This window comes from Lampetra fluviatilis, chromosome 80 (genome assembly GCF_964198595.1).
Source record: "Lampetra fluviatilis chromosome 80, kcLamFluv1.1, whole genome shotgun sequence".
In the NCBI taxonomy this organism is placed as follows: domain Eukaryota; kingdom Metazoa; phylum Chordata; class Hyperoartia; order Petromyzontiformes; family Petromyzontidae; genus Lampetra; species Lampetra fluviatilis.
The window spans coordinates 1,697,286-1,713,682 of record NC_136354.1 but is presented as its reverse complement, the minus strand read 5'-3'; the positions used below and the strand labels follow the sequence as shown (position 1 = coordinate 1,713,682).

The 16,397-nt window shown below is 44.4% G+C and overlaps 1 non-coding gene across 1 annotated transcript; it reads left to right on the top strand.

Moving 5' to 3' along the window:
- The first annotated feature begins 4,546 nt into the window (after positions 1–4,546).
- Positions 4,547–4,617, top strand: TRNAA-CGC (transfer RNA alanine (anticodon CGC)). Its single transcript has one exon. It is a non-coding gene; the product is annotated as a tRNA-Ala (tRNA).
- Positions 4,618–16,397: the final 11,780 nt, after the last annotated feature.

The window sequence follows — 16,397 nt, the reverse complement described above, 5'->3', positions numbered from 1 at the left end:
TTGTTTTCTTCGTGCACGTTATGATTTTAAAGTTAACAATTGATAGTGGAATGTATTACATATGTAAACTTTGTATTAATATGATGAAATTAAGCTGTGGTAACGACGTTAAAGATATGAATGCATACGGGATATATGGAGGTGAGAGCTATCTGAAATTTGTTTAACACAAAACGCAATTTTTGCGGGGTATATGCGGCTGTGGGTTATATGCGTATGCGGGCTATATGCGAGAAAATACGGTAATCTCAATCAACTACCCTAACCCTAAGATCTAAATTCCCCCCATAAAAACAACGTATAGCTGCGGTATAATGAAATATGTTCCTGTAAGACGAATCATGTTGTATTTTGAGTGGTATTTAGAGAGAGAAGGTAGTGCGTTTTGTCACCAGGTGTTGGGGGCTGGGTAGTCTGTGGAAATGTTTTGCATCGGCTGATTTATCCACGAGCCAAAATAACCACGTTGTTTCAGCAACCCCACCTGGATTCCAATCTATGAATGCCATTATAGTCATGTCATTCTATTTATTTAATTATTTTGATTTCATTCTATTCATTTTTTTCCATTCATTTCCTACTCGTCCATACGGACTGTACCTATGATCCACTGTTTTGGGAGGCAAGGGTTGTTGGATTATTCAGATTTGTGAAAATCACAACGGGGAATGCATACAACTTGACGGTTTGCAGATCCGTCTGTGCGGATCTTCATTCAACCACCTTCTTATCTACGAGTGTGGATTATACAGTTAACTCCAGTCATGGCCTCAATTAAATATCGGCATGAATCAGAATTTCGAATAATGAGCCATTAGACTCAATAAAGTTTTCCTGCATAAAAAATCTTCTCTTCTTTAGTGCAGCCTAACGGCGTGTGCGACTTCACGATGATATTGGTCCCGGTCTAGCACGGTGTGTAGAGTTTGTGCTGTTGTTAATTGTAGCCATGTTTTGACGTTACTGAGCCATGTCGTTTTTGGCCGTCCTGGTCGTTTTTTCCCTTCGATTTTTTCTTCCAGGATTTGCTTTAATAGCTGGTATTTGTGGTCGTTTCGGGCAATGTGGCCTAGGTAGTAACACTTCCTGCTAATGATGGTCTTCAGCAGTTGCCTGTCAGTGCCCATATCTTGCAGAACTTGTGTATTGGTGGTTTTGGTTGTCCATGGGATTTTCAGCATTCTTCGATACAGCCACATTTCGAAAGCTTCGAGCCTTTTTGTTGCTGTTGTCAGTGTCCACGTCTCTACTCCGTACAGCAAAATTGACCAGATGTAGCATTTCAGTGTGCGCAGTTTCAGTGATGTACTCAAGTTGCGGTCTGCAAGGAGTGTTTTCCATTTAATAAATGCTTGCCTTGCTTGTTCAATTCTGATCTTGATTTCGACTTCATGGTTCAACTGATCGTCAATGATTACACCAAGGTATTTAAATCGGTGTACATGTTCCAATTTTTCGCTGCCCAGCTTGAATGTTATTTCGCTTGTAGTTCGGCTGACCTTCATAACCTTTGTTTTCTTTTTGTTAATTCGTAAGCCCCATGTTTGACTCTCTGCGGCAACCTCGTCCAAGATTTGTTGTAGGTCTTGTTCCGAATCGGCCAGCAGTGCAGTGTCGTCGGCATACCTGATGTTGTTGATGTATTGTCCATTGACTTTAATATCAATGTTTTTATCTGCTAGTGTTCGATCAAAAATCTGCTCCGAGTAGATGTTGAAAAGACTCGGTGACAGTGGGCAGCCTTGTCGTACACCTTTTTGTATTGGTGTTGGGTCTGTCAATTCGTTGTCATATCGGATTTGGGCTGTTTGCTTCCAATAAAGAGCAATGATGAAGTTGATGTCGTTTTTATCTAGTCCCAGTTGTTTTAATAGAGCTGCTAGTCGGTCGTGGTCTACTGAGTCAAATGCTTTCTCGTAATCTATGAAGCAGATCTACACTTCTTTCTGATGTTCGTAGCATCGCTGGAGTAGTATCTGTAGACAGAAGATTGCTTCTCTTGTGCCTAGTCCTTTGCAGAAGCCAAACTGTGTGTTCTTCAATGCATTTTCGCATGTGGAGCGTATGCGCTGTTGGATCAACTTCAGGAAGACTTTCAGCACGTGGCTCATCAAGCTTATCTGTAATGGTATAATTAATCACAAGTCAAATTTACTCGTCTCAAATCGTGAAATTATAGGTCTTCTGTAATTTTATAGAACCCAGCAGACTGTGGTGGATGATTATTTATTGTCATGTAAAAAATTCAGAACATGGTAAAAACAACACTTAAACAAAAACTTACCGGAACGTTCTGAAGCGTTTCTAGCAATACAACCTCTGTAACCGCCTCACCGAAGCAATTCCCACACTCGACTCAGTCATCACTACATTTCACAGTCACAACGCAACAACATCTATCTTTGTTATTAATATTATCATTATTGTATTATTAGTGGGAGATTGTAGGTCTCCGTGTGAATCTCTGTCTAAGTCTGTGGGGCTGTCTATCTCTTTGCTCAATAGCTAGCCAAAAGCCACTGCGACAATGAATGGAGTTTGCATGATACATTATGCTCCTTGATGAGATCAGCAAGGTTTTACGGTTCATTTATGACTAGCTCTTTTGTATGTAATGAGTCTGACCTAATAAATGTGTTCGTTCAGGAACGGGAAGCCAATGCAGCTCAGTGTTCACCTGAGGGACATTTTCGGATCTTGCAGTACCGTATTGGTGATGGTGTGTATCTATGTGCGTGTGGGCTGTGAGCTGTGTACAAGTGTCCACCCCGCTCTTCTATGTGTGACAAAACCAATGCCATCTCCTTGCTTAATCTCATGCATATTTTACTTCAAAGACTATTATAAAGCATTAGATTAGTGCCAGATACAGCAACATTTGCCCATGTGATTTGTACCTTCGAACCATACCAGTGTATCAATAGTTACATTTTTAAGTGCAATGTGATCGAGGGACTGTGCTTTGACTTGTTGTGGTCTGGGACTGTTTTTGTTGTTTTGCTGCCTTGCCAAGCTTGTATTTGGTGTTAACACATCGGCAGGAATGTATATACTTACATGCAACTTGTACTTCTGTACTTTAGATATAGGTATTAACTTTTAGCGACTTGATTACCTGTGCTCCAATTTTCGGTTCGCTCGGTGAGCTTCGTCGTGCCCATACCATTTAAGCTAATACACGGGGGCCACAATGCAATTTGGACTGGGGGGGGGGGGGTCAGCCAATCTCCTGGCAGGTACCAGATGACCCCCCCACGAGACTCTATGTGGGTGCATGTGTGTGTTTAGTGGGGGTTTGCGTGCGTTTGTGTGGAGGAGTCCGAGGTGATAGCAGCGCCGGCAGAGTTGCTCCGTTGCTGTGTCACCACACATGCATCGCAGTCTTGCGACAGCCTCTGTCCATGCCCAGTTTCCGGAATCTCAGTGCGCTGCATGCAATCCAAAATTTGTTGAAGGAACTGGATCCCAGATAATTGGGCTCAACAATCCAACGCAGCCGGATTTACGAGGTACAGGAGTTGCCCGAGTTGCATGAGATGCATCGGAAGCTGACACCACATTGGCAGAAATTATGAAATCACTTTATATTTGGGAGGGAGTGTGACACACAAGGAAGCGTCTGGGACCGATTCCAGACTCGGGTAACTTTTTGGGTGGAGTTGGTATAGTCTCTGCTTGTTCTGTATGAGGGTGATTGAGCATGACTGTTTGGAGCTTGTCTTCTCTCTCCCAGCTCGCCATGGGTTTCCTCCAGATTCTCCGGTTTTCTCCCACAGCGAAAAGCCCCAGAAAATTGAAATGGTGTTTGTCAAACATGGCAATGTTAAAAACTTAACTGCACATCACTCAATTAGTGTTGCATAACAGCAGTAACACTACCTGACTATTGTGAATACCTATCAGAACCTTCCAGAAAACAGACTTTAGACTCAATGATGTTTTACTGGTAAACGGGAAGAATAACTAAATTATAAGAAAACTATTTGGCGATCCCAGTAGTTACACACTCGAAACTATGATGAACGTATAAAACGAGGTGGATAACAAATGCATTTGAAAAGGTCGTCAAAGTTGAAGATCCAAAGACAATAAGATCAAAAAAAATGTATGATTACAAAACAGGTTGTGCGAATGCCGTAATGTTAAGTTCATCACAATTTTGGAGTTTTAACTAAACAAATGAATCATAGATGCGAAAGAAATGGATGGCATTAGAGAATAATACAGGTAGGAACAATATGTTCCACACTGCCCACCAGGGATTTTTGTCTGTCTGTCGTGCATAAATACATATATAATATAAACAGCTCTTTGATTGGTGGAGACCTTCTGCCGGGTACGGAGAGGGGAGGTGGCTAAGGGAGGAGGGTCAGGGGAGGGGCCTAAGAATATGGGGGGGGATAGTCAGGGGAGGGGCCTAAGGTAAAGGGGGTCAGGGGAGGGGCCTAAGGGAGGGTTGGGTAAGGGGAGGGGCCTAAGGGAGGGGGGGTAAGGGGAAGGGCCGATAGTTAAGGGGGCTGGCTACCTGGCTGCCTGCCAGCGTGGTGGGATTGTAGCTCAGTGGTAGAGTGCACGCTTCGCATGTGTGAGGCCCGGGGTCAATCCCCGGCATCTTCATGTTGGAAGTTTTTATTTAATTTATGTTTCCAACAAAGTTTGATTTCCAAAATCAATTGGCTGTGTCCATGTCCCTGTAATCGGGGTACATATGAACTCTTGTAAACACATTCCTGCGGAGGGAGCTGGTAGGAACGTTGGGTTGCTCGGTCAATGGCCAGGGTCAACGGCGGCGTGGTGTATTTCGCAAATATGGCCGACTGTGAGGGCGGGCACAAGCTGGCGTGAGTCGGTTAAACGTTGAGTTTTATAAGGGCACCACGGGGTGACCAGCCCTTCCCCACCCTCCCCCACCCAGCCCCTCCCCACCCTCCCCTCTCCATCCAGCACCACCCCTCCCATTTTTGGATGCACGACAGACGGACGGACGGACACAATAATCCCCTGTGGGCTGGTGGAACCAGGTGCTTCTTACCAGTATAACCCTATATGAACGATACCTGAGGGTGAATTTGTGTTGATACCAGGAACTTGCTATTTGTATAGCTAGCGATGCACACAGTGATCAAAATATCTACTTCAAATTTTGGAGATGAAAACCAGTGCTTAAAAGTATCCAAAACACTTTTTTTATTTTCGAATTAAATATTTCCAAGAATAAATAAATTGGGAAAGCATCATAGTATCCATCCACATGTATGCTTATTATTTCTATTTCTTTCAAATAAATATATTTTGCTTGGACTCTGTGCAGACTCGATGTGTACAGGGCCCAGGGCCAACAGGAGAGTGAGTGGGGTGATGAGGGAGAGGAAGAAGCTGATGACGAAGTTTCACCCCGTATCGAGGTGGAACTGAGCCCAGGTAGAGCCACCATGGGGATGTAGCTCAGTGGTAGACCGCACGCTTCGCATGTGTGAGGCCCCGGGTTTATCCCCGGCATCTCCACGAGGTGATAATTTGCCAGTGGACAATTTTACTCGAAGGAATATGCGTGGCCTGCACAAAACGTCTGCTTGTTTTCATTTGTTAAGGTTGCTGAGCATAGATCCAGAAGACCAACATGTCATACGGTCAGCAATGAACAGCACTACAATCAAAGTTGTAGTTGATAAGAGTTAGCATGTTTATGGCATTCATATTCTTGGTTCTTTCGGTAAAGTCACGTAGAAGGGAAAAAAAAATACAATCCTCACGACGTTTCTACTGCAACACAAGCAATCATAAGCAAGTGTTAAATCAAAATATTTACGGAAATTAGCAAAATAATTAGAATTTAAACCGTAGGATGGACTTCCAAATTTGAGCAGTGCGTGGAGGAAGCCGAGAGAAAAGTGTTGTGACATGCAGAGTGGTGGTCGAACGGAGTGGGTGAGAAGAAAATCAGTCTGGAGTCCTCATCGCTGAAGGATAACTCAACGAGTTGAATTATACAAGTAGGAACAATAGTTTCACACTGCCCACCAGGGATTATTTGTCTGTCGTACATAGCACCTCCCTAACATGTACGTTCTGGGATTGGTTGAAGTGCATCACGTGACCGCGAGCTTTCTGTCGTGAACAAATGCGCTGTTCGACCAAGTTCCTACCTGCCCACTCCGAAGGAACGTGTTTTGGAGTTGAGGCAGTAATACATAAAATATAAGCAAATGGAGACGAGGACATTTTAATGTATTAACAAACCAACAGGCTAAAGGCTGCAGTAGTTTGGACATGTAGCAATAACGGAGATAGACAGAGTACGAGATATGGGGATTAAAATACCATGATTGAGAAATAGAGGCACAGAAAATGTGTTAGATTGAGAAAGTAGAGCAAGATGAAGAAGAGAGGGCATTGGTGATGAACGATTGGGAGAATAATTAGTAGACAGGTTAGTAGAATGCAGGACTTTGGTCAGACCCATCGTCACTGCTCAGTAGATGATGGGGATCTGAAAGAGAAGTAAAAGTTACTTTGTTGTGCGTTGAGACCTCTCGTGAATTAGGACAGAACCAGTCCTCAGATTGTCTATTACTGCTGCTGCTGTCCATCAGTAACATTTACTCAATGTTCGGTTGAAAATTACCTCAGGCAAGAGGACCGCAATGCACATATTCAAGTAATGCTGCGTATCCACAAATGGCCGATTGCTTAAAGAAAATAATGTGCGCGTCTTGTTGCATTTTTTTAGCTCATCATTGACAGATTTGATGATTGGAACTGAAAAGCTCGGTGACATTTTAGACAGGGGCGACACCCTACATGGCGTGCCTGAGATTGTTATCATAGCATGTGTGTCACTGTGTGCATTTGAGAGTGTTTATGCATGTTTCGGCAGGAAATGGGAGTAGGCTTCTGTCTCTCTCTCTGTCTCTTTTTCTTTCTGTCTTTCTGTCTCTCTCTTTCTGTCTTGTCTCTCATTTGAGACTACACCCTCAATTACCACTACACCACAAAACTGCTCTCTGCAACACACCACTGAACTACACCACCTTTACGTTGAAGAATGGGGGGGTGCACGCTTCGACGTCACGGTGTCAGATGTCAAACTTTCAGGGTTTAGTTTGATGGCATTGGGGGGTCCACATTGGAATTTTCCCCGGGCCCGCACCACCTTATGGAGAGCCCTGCGTGTGGTTATCCGGTAAACAAGTTTACTCGTATATTCCCTATGCATGCTGTTACTCGGTCAAGCAACATTAGCACAGATTGTGTACCAGGTCTTAGTGGATAAAATATGGAAGGACTTTGACGTCTTGAACAGAATAGTGATTGTCCGTGATGAATGTCAGCTTCTGTTACTTGCGTGCAAACTCTACACTGGTCGAACAGCGAATGGCTACACGCGCTTATGACACAAGAAAGGATTTTTTTAATCCTTTCTGGCAATATCACCGGAGGTATAAAGATGTTTAAACACCAAGTAGACACACATATTGCAAGGCATGCGCACTTGATGCCTCAGCAGGGTGCATGAGGCTATGTGACCCAGGGTACTGTGGCCTTGAAGTGACCACGGTGCTTGTGCCATGCTAGGTGCACTTATTGGTGAACGACCGTGGTCCTCAACGGTCCTCCAGTTTGTCAGCATGCCGATGCTAATGTAGAATTGCAATTTCACGCGGATAACTTCTTTTTTTTCTATGTTACTTTATTTGAACAAACTATAAGTTCAACACCACGTAGCTCTGCCACGCTCGCCCGCCACGCTCTGCTCCCTCCGCTCTCTCTCGCCCTGCTTGCCTCTCCACGGCTGGCTTGCTCTCTCTCACTCTCATAGCCTCTCTACTGCTGGCTTGTTCTCTCTCGCTCTGCTCGCCTCTCCACTGCTAGTCTACTACTATACATCGGGTAGCTTCTCCACCACTAGTCTCATTATATAGTCCACGAGCTTCTCCACTGGTAGCCTCTCGATATATCCTCTGCTAGCTTCTCCACTGCCAGCCTTTCAACGCTCACACTTAGGATTCCACTACCTTTGCCACTGCTAGCCTAATCTACCCTCGTCTCTCCAACCTCACCCTTGCCCCCTGTGGGGGTTAAGCCATCGCCTCCGGAGAGGGCGAGGTGTTGAGAGCGGTGCCTTGGACTTCTCTTGTCTCTACTGTGTCTTCACCCCGACCAACTGAATTCCCTCTCACACGCTCCCGTATTTATCCTCCTCCCTATTAACAAACAAAACAAGACTCTTTGGGGTATATGGAGGTGCGGGCTATCCCGCACATATTTTACACGTTTAATTTTTTTTTATGGTAGGACTATCCACTATGCAATACTTACCTTTGAATAAATCACTTCTGAATAAACCACTCACACTAAAATGCACGTGTTATCACGTTTAAAATTATTCGAATTGTTTGTACAATGAAACGACAATGATGTGGGCGCCCTTTGTTTACCGTAATACTTTCAGTGGCTGTAGGGGGGTGCGGAAGTTTCAGCTGAGGCTATGGATTACACAATGGGAAGGGCCTTAACAAGCATCTACCAGACGTGGAATCATAATTGCTGAGTCCCTTAGGCCGCTGCTATTGGCTGAGGACTTCCGGTATACAGTCGCAACCATGAGCTTGGTTTCAAACTTCCAATGGCTTTGTTGCCAGGAGGCAATTGCGTTACCGTATTGCTGCTATTGTCTGTGCAGTGCGCAATCTACCAGTGCTAAAACTGTACAGGGGTAACTACCAGTAGATGTAATATGATGAGGTCGAATGCTGGTAAGCCTAACAGTATGCTTATTTACTTATTTACCGGTTATGTGTTACTTAATTATTGGATATTTACTTTTGTTACTTATTTACTGTTTTAAGTTCACTCTTTTCCTGTTAGTTTGTTTTCTTCGTGCACGTTATGATTTTAAAGTTAACAATTGATAGTGGAATGTATTACATATGTAAACTTTGTATTAATATGATGAAATTAAGCTGTGGTAACGACGTTAAAGATATGAATGCATACGGGATATATGGAGGTGAGGGCTATCTGAAATTTGTTTAACACAAAACGCAATTTTTGCGGGGTATATGCGGCTGTGGGTTATATGCGTATGCGGGCTATATGCGAGAAAATACGGTAATCTCAATCAACTACCCTAACCCTAAGATCTAAATTCCCCCCATAAAAACAACGTATAGCTGCGGTATAATGAAATATGTTCCTGTAAGACGAATCATGTTGTATTTTGAGTGGTATTTAGAGAGAGAAGGTAGTGCGTTTTGTCACCAGGTGTTGGGGGCTGGGTAGTCTGTGGAAATGTTTTGCATCGGCTGATTTATCCACGAGCCAAAATAACCACGTTGTTTCAGCAACCCCACCTGGATTCCAATCTATGAATTCCATTATAGTCATGTCATTCTATTTATTTAATTATTTTGATTTCATTCTATTCATTTTTTTCCATTCATTTCCTACTCGTCCATACGGACTGTACCTATGATCCACTGTTTTGGGAGGCAAGGGTTGTTGGATTATTCAGATTTGTGAAAATCACAACGGGGAATGCATACAACTTGACGGTTTGCAGATCCGTCTGTGCGGATCTTCATTCAACCACCTTCTTATCTACGAGTGTGGATTATACAGTTAACTCCAGTCATGGCCTCAATTAAATATCGGCATGAATCAGAATATCGAATAATGAGCCATTAGACTCAATAAAGTTTTCCTGCATAAAAAATCTTCTCTTCTTTAGTGCAGCCTAACGGCGTGTGCGACTTCACGATGATATTGGTCCCGGTCTAGCACGGTGTGTAGAGTTTGTGCTGTTGTTAATTGTAGCCATGTTTTGACGTTACTGAGCCATGTCGTTTTTGGCCGTCCTGGTCGTTTTTTCCCTTCGATTTTTTCTTCCAGGATTTGCTTTAATAGCTGGTATTTGTGGTCGTTTCGGGCAATGTGGCCTAGGTAGTAACACTTCCTGCTAATGATGGTCTTCAGCAGTTGCCTGTCAGTGCCCATATCTTGCAGAACTTGTGTATTGGTGGTTTTGGTTGTCCATGGGATTTTCAGCATTCTTCGATACAGCCACATTTCGAAAGCTTCGAGCCTTTTTGTTGCTGTTGTCAGTGTCCACGTCTCTACTCCGTACAGCAAAATTGACCAGATGTAGCATTTCAGTGTGCGCAGTTTCAGTGATGTACTCAAGTTGCGGTCTGCAAGGAGTGTTTTCCTTTTAATAAATGCTTGCCTTGCTTGTTCAATTCTGATCTTGATTTCGACTTCATGGTTCAACTGATCGTCAATGATTACACCAAGGTATTTAAATCGGTGTACATGTTCCAATTTTTCGCTGCTCAGCTTGAATGTTATTTCGCTTGTAGTTCGGCTGACCTTCATAACCTTTGTTTTCTTTTTGTTAATTCGTAAGCCCCATATTTGACTCTCTGCGGCAACCTCGTCCAAGATTTGTTGTAGGTCTTGTTCCGAATCGGCCAGCAGTGCAGTGTCGTCGGCATACCTGATGTTGTTGATGTATTGTCCATTGACTTTAATACCAATGTTTTTATCTGCTAGTGTTCGATCAAAAATCTGCTCCGAGTAGATGTTGAAAAGACTCGGTGACAGTGGGCAGCCTTGTCGTACACCTTTTTGTATTGGTGTTGGGTCTGTCAATTCGTTGTCATATCGGATTTGGGCTGTTTGCTTCCAATAAAGAGCAATGATGAAGTTGATGTCGTTTTTATCTAGTCCCAGTTGTTTTAATAGAGCTGCTAGTCGGTCGTGGTCTACTGAGTCAAAGGCTTTCTCGTAATCTATGAAGCAGATCTACACTTCTATCTGATGTTCGTAGCATCGCTGGAGTAGTATCTGTAGACAGAAGATTGCTTCTCTTGTGCCTAGTCCTTTGCAGAAGCCAAACTGTGTGTTCTTCAATGCATTTTCGCATGTGGAGCGTATGCGCTGTTGGATCATCTTCAGGAAGATTTTCAGCACGTGGCTCATCAAGCTTATCTGTAATGGTATAATTAATCACAAGTCAAATTTACTCGTCTCAAATCGTGAAATTATAGGTCTTCTGTAATTTTATAGAACCCAGCAGACTGTGGTGGATGATTATTTATTGTCATGTAAAAAAATTCAGAACATGGTAAAAACAACACTTAAACAAAAACTTACCTGAACGTTCTGAAGCGTTTCTAGCAATACAACCTCTGTAACCGCCTCACCGAAGCAATTCCCACACTCGACTCAGTCATCACTACATTTCACAGTCACAACGCAACAACATATATCTTTGTTATTAATATTATCATTATTGTATTATTAGTGGGAGATTGTAGGTCTCCGTGTGAATCTCTGTCTAAGTCTGTGGGGCTGTCTTACTCTTTGCTCAATAGCTAGCCAAAAGCCACTGCGACAATGAATGGAGTTTGCATGATACATTATGCTCCTGGATGAGATCAGCAAGGTTTTACGGTTCATTTATGACTAGCTCTTTTGTATGTAATGAGTCTGACCTAATAAATGTGTTCGTTCAGGAACGGGAAGCCAATGCAGCTCAGTGTTCACCTGAGGGACATTTTCGGATCTTGCAGTACCGTATTGGTGATGGTGTGTATCTATGTGCGTGTGGGCTGTGAGCTGTGTACAAGTGTCCACCCCGCTCTTCTACGTGTGACAAAACCAATGCCATCTCCTTGCTTAATCTCATGCATATTTTACTTCAAAGACTATTATAAAGCATTAGATTAGTTCCAGATACAGCAACATTTGCCAATGTGATTTGTACCTTCGAACCATACCAGTGTATCAATAGTTACATTTTTAAGTGCAATGTGATCGAGGGACTGTGCTTTGACTTGTTGTGGTCTGGGACTGTTTTTGTTGTTTTGCTGCCTTGCCAAGCTTGTATTTGGTGTTAACAAATCGGCAGGAATGTATATACTTACATGCAACTTGTACTTCTGTACTTTAGATATAGGTATTAACTTTTAGCGACTTGATTACCTGTGCTCCAATTTTCGGTTCGCTCGGTGAGCTTCGTCGTGCCCATACCATTTAAGCTAATACACGGGGGCCACAATGCAATTTGGACTGGGGGGGGGTCAGCCAATCTCCTGGCAGGTACCAGATGACCCCCCCCACGAGACTCTATGTGGGTGCATGTGTGTGTTTAGTGGGGGTTTGCGTGCGTTTGTGTGGAGGAGTCCGAGGTGATAGCAGCGCCGGCAGAGTTGCTCCGTTGCTGTGTCACCACACATGTGTAATGCGGGCGTAAGCGACCTTCCGGATGTGACGTCACGGGGAGGCGGAGCCAGGTGACGGGGGTGAAAGGTTGGGGTCCTTAAGTGGGGAGACCGGAAAGAGAAGTCAGTCGGGGTGTGAATGGAAAAGAGTGGGGCCGCGCGGGCGAACGTGAGGAGGGGGCACCGTTGGCCAGCGGGAGCCAACCCCGGAGAATAGCAGGGAGCTAAAGGGTGGTGAGAAGCTGCGGAGAGTACAGCCAGGAAGGCTGTGTGTTAGAGGCAGCGGTGTGGCTGCAGAGAGTCGCAGGAGCAGGAAGGCTGTGTGTTAGAGGCAGCGGTGTGGCTGCAGAGAGTCGCAGGAGCGACGAAGAGAGAGAGAGGGAGACAGCACGAGGCTGTCAGCGCTGCGGAGTAAGCAAGAGGGAGAAGAGCAGCAGCGATTACAGCCAGGGGGGCTGAGAGTGAGTAACAGCAGCGGAGCTGCTGTGGGGGCTACAGGAGCGACAGAGGCCAACAGAGGGGCTGCTGGTGGAGAAGAGAGAGACATCGGAGTCAGCACTGTGGGGACTGAGCAAAGAGGAGACAGCCGTGTGGGTAATGCAGTACGGACCAAATAAAGGACACTGAGCCAGAGATCGTGGTCAAGTCTTTTATTACACATGCATCGCAGTCTTGCGACAGCCTCTGTCCATGCCCAGTTTCCGGAATCTCAGTGCGCTGCATGCAATCCGAAATTTGTTGAAGGAACTGGATCCCAGATAATTGGGCTCAACAATCCAACGCAGCCGGATTTACGAGGTACAGGAGTTGCCCGAGTTGCATGAGATGCATCGGAAGCTGACACCACATTGGCAGAAATTATGAAATCACTTTATATTTGGGAGGGAGTGTGACACACAAGGAAGCGTCTGGGACCGATTCCAGACTCGGGTAACTTTTTGGGTGGAGTTGGTATAGTCTGCTTGTTCTGTATGAGGGTGATTGAGCATGACTGTTTGGAGCTTGTCTTCTCTCTCCCAGCTCGCCATGGGTTTCCTCCAGATTCTCCGGTTTTCTCCCACAGCGAAAAGCCCCAGAAAATTGAAATGGTGTTTGTCAAACATGGCAATGTTAAAAACTTAACTGCACATCACTCAATTAGTGTTGCATAACAGCAGTAACACTACCTGACTATTGTGAATACCTATCAGAACCTTCCAGAAAACAGACTTTAGACTCAATGATGTTTTACTGGTAAACGGGAAGAATAACTAAATTATAAGAAAACTATTTGGCGATCCCAGTAGTTACACACTCGAAACTATGATGAACGTATAAAACGAGGTGGATAACAAATGCATTTGAAAGGTCGTCAAAGTTGAAGATCCAAAGACAATAAGATCAAAAAAAAGTTATGATTACAAAACAGGTTGTGCGAATGCCGTAATGTTAAGTTCATCACAATTTTGGAGTTTTAACTAAACAAATGAATCATAGATGCTAAAGAAATGGATGGCATTAGAGAATAATACAGGTAGGAACAATATGTTCCACACTGCCCACCAGGGATTTTTGTCTGTCTGTCTGTCGTGCATGAATACATATATAATATGAACAGCTCTTTGATTGGTGGAGACCTTCTGCCGGGTACGGAGAGGGGAGGTGGCTAAGGGAGGAGGGTCAGGGGAGGGGCCTAAGAATATGGGGGGGATAGTCAGGGGAGGGGCCTAAGGTAAAGGGGGTCAGGGGAGGGGCCTAAGGGAGGGTTGGGTAAGGGGAGGGGCCTAAGGGAGGGGGGGTAAGGGGAAGGGCCGATAGTTAAGGGGGCTGGCTACCTGGCTGCCTGCCAGCGTGGTGGGATTGTAGCTCAGTGGTAGAGTGCACGCTTCGCATGTGTGCGGCCCCGGGGTCAATCCCCGGCATCTTCATGTTGGAAGTTTTTATTTAATTTATGTTTCCAACGAAGTTTGATTTCCAAAATCAATTGGCTGTGTCCATGTCCCTGTAATCGGGGTACATATGAACTCTTGTAAACACATTCCTGCGGAGGGAGCTGGTAGGAACGTTGGGTTGCTCGGTCAATGGCCAGGGTCAACGGCGGCGTGGTGTATTTCGCAAATATGGCCGACTGTGAGGGCGGGCACAAGCTGGCGTGAGTCGGTTAAACGTTGAGTTTTATAAGGGCACCACGGGGTGACCAGCCCTTCCCCACCCTCCCCCACCCAGCCCCTCCCCACCCTCCCCTCTCCACCCAGCCCCACCCCTCCCATTTTTGGATGCACGACGGACGGACGGACGGACACAATAATCCCCTGTGGGCTGGTGGAACCAGGTGCTTCTTACCAGTATAACCCTATATGAACGATACCTGAGGGTGAATTTGTGTTGATACCAGGAACTTGCTATTTTATAGCTAGCGATGCACACAGTGATCAAAAGATCTACTTCAAATTTTGGAGATGAAAACCAGTGCTTAAAAGTATCCAAAACACTTTTTTATTTTCGAATTAAATATTTCCAAGAATAAATAAATTGGGAAAGCATCATAGTATCCATCCACATGTATGCTTATTATTTCTATTTCTTTCAAATAAATATATTTTGCTTGGACTCTGTGCAGACTCGATGTGTACAGGGCCCAGGGCCAACAGGAGAGTGAGTGGGGTGACGAGGGAGAGGAAGAAGCTGATGACGAAGTTTCACCCCGTATCGAGGTGGAACTGAGCCCAGGTAGAGCCACCATGGGGATGTAGCTCAGTGGTAGACCGCACGCTTCGCATGTGTGAGGCCCCGGGTTTATCCCCGGCATCTCCACGAGGTGATAATTTGCCAGTGGACAATTTTACTCGAAGGAATATGCATGGCCTGCACAAAACGTCTGCTTGTTTTCATTTGTTAAGGTTGCTGAGCATAGATCCAGAAGACCAACATGTCATACGGTCAGCAATGAACAGCACTACAATCAAAGTTGTAGTTGATAAGAGTTAGCATGTTTATGGCATTCATATTCTTGGTTCTTTCGGTAAAGTCACGTAGAAGGGAAAAAAAAATACAATCCTCACGACGTTTCTACTGCAACACAAGCAATCATAAGCAAGTGTTAAATCAAAATATTTACGGAAATTAGCAAAATAATTAGAATTTAAACCGTAGGATGGACTTCCAAATTTGAGCAGTGCGTGGAGGAAGCCGAGAGAAAAGTGTTGTGACATGCAGAGTGGTGGTCGAACGGAGTGGGTGAGAAGAAAATCAGTCTGGAGTCCTCATCGCTGAAGGATAACTCAACGAGTTGAATTATACAAGTAGGAACAATAGTTTCACACTGCCCACCAGGGATTATTTGTCTGTCGTACATAGCACCTCCCTAACATGTACGTTCTGGGATTGGTTGAAGTGCATCACGTGACCGCGAGCTTTCTGTCGTGAACAAATGCGCTGTTCGACCAAGTTCCTACCTGCCCACTCCGAAGGAACGTGTTTTGGAGTTGAGGCAGTAATACATAAAATATAAGCAAATGGAGACGAGGACATTTTAATGTATTAACAAACCAACAGGCTAAAGGCTGCAGTAGTTTGGACATGTAGCAATAACGGAGATAGACAGAGTACGAGATATGGGGATTAAAATACCATGATTGAGAAATAGAGGCACAGAAAATGTGTTAGATTGAGAAAGTAGAGCAAGATGAAGAAGAGAGGGCATTGGTGATGAACGATTGGGAGAATAATTAGTAGACAGGTTAGTAGAATGCAGGACTTTGGTCAGACCCATCGTCACTGCTCAGTAGATGATGGGGATCTGAAAGAGAAGTAAAAGTTACTTTGTTGTGCGTTGAGACCTCTCGTGAATTAGGACAGAACCAGTCCTCAGATTGTCTATTACTGCTGCTGCTGTCCATCAGTAACATTTACTCAATGTTCGGTTGAAAATTACCTCAGGCAAGAGGACCGCAATGCACATATTCAAGTAATGCTGCGTATCCACAAATGGCCGATTGCTTAAAGAAAATAATGTGCGCGTCTTGTTGCATTTTTTTAGCTCATCATTGACAGATTTGATGATTGGAACTGAAAAGCTCGGTGACATTTTAGACAGGGGCGACACCCTACATGGCGTGCCTGAGATTGTTATCATAGCATGTGTGTCACTGTGTGCATTTGAGAGTGTTTATGCATGTTTCGGCAGGAAATGGG